Genomic DNA, 1,346 nt, shown 5'->3' with positions numbered 1-1,346 from the left:
GCGCGGAGAACGTGCGAGCAGTGCGCGATTGCGCAAGCGCGCAGCTTAGAGGGAACATTGGTGCTCACTAACAGGTTCAACATGTTAGCTTAAACATCAGTGCTGTGTCATGTTTCTGCTGCCTTCTAGAGTTTAGGAACTTTTTTTGCTCTGCATAAAGCAACATAATTAAAGGGGAACTACTGTTTTTTACAACCTGGACCTTATTTCTTGCATAAAATCAGATGGTTTACTCACCCATATAACTTTGGTGTCATTTGGAGTCGTTCGTCAGATATTTAGATCTGCGTATATCCATATAGTGGGAGTGACTGGGGCACCGAAACACAGCCTCTAAATAAGGCATTATCTGCCGCAAATTTCACCAATATTTTGTTATGATACGCTAGTGCTATTCCCCGTTGAGGCCGTAGTTACCTGTTATCTATTCGTGGACATGCAGTGGTTTGTTGTTCTTTGGCCAGCTGTTCCTCTCTCTGCCTCCACATCCTCCTTTTAACGAGCTCCTCATCCGTATACTCTGGCTCAAAACGGTAAGGACGTCCATCATAAACAAAGTTGTCATCCACAACCTCAGAATCGGAAAAATATTCAGCCATGTTGCAAAAAACTAGCAGTAGCAAATTACAGGTAAATAAGCCGACCGTCACGGGTGCTCGCGGCGCTCAGAGATGACATCATCCAGGTCAGAGGTTAGTCGGTCAATCTACAGACCCGGATGATGATGGCAGGTAACTCTGGACTCAACGGGGAATAGCACTAGCGTATCATAACAAAATATTGGTGAAATTAAGGAGTTTCGTGGCAGATAATGTGTTATTTAGAGGCTGCTTTTCGGTGCCCCAGTCACTCTCACTATATGGATATACGCGGATCTAAATATCTTCCGAATGACTCCAAATAACACCAAAGTTATATGGGTGAGTAAACGATCGTATTTTATGCCAGAAATAAGGTCCAGGTTGTAAAAAACGGTAATTCCCCTTTAAGAAACGTCAAAACAACCAGTAGCTTTTGGAGTGAAATAGTGAAAAATCAAAAAAATATATATACACATATATATATATATATATATATATATGTATATGTATATATATATATGTATATGTATATATGTATTTATATAAAATAACTGGTTAACAGACGTTGACTACAGCTTGTCTGCGTCTTCAGTGTGTAGTCAGGATGTAGGTTGCTGCAGGATTTCAGGGCTGTAGCTGGGTCAATGGATTACCTTGTAACAGATCCACAGGAGGGCCGGCTGCAGGACTCATGGGGTGTGTTGCTGTGTGTGCGTGTGTGTGTGTGTGGTGGTGAGGGAGTTTAATCCCTGAGACAAACATGCT

Source organism: Chelon labrosus (genome assembly GCF_963514085.1).
Source record: "Chelon labrosus genome assembly, chromosome: 22".
NCBI lineage: Eukaryota > Metazoa > Chordata > Actinopteri > Mugiliformes > Mugilidae > Chelon > Chelon labrosus.
Note: the sequence above shows the minus strand (reverse complement) of the source record.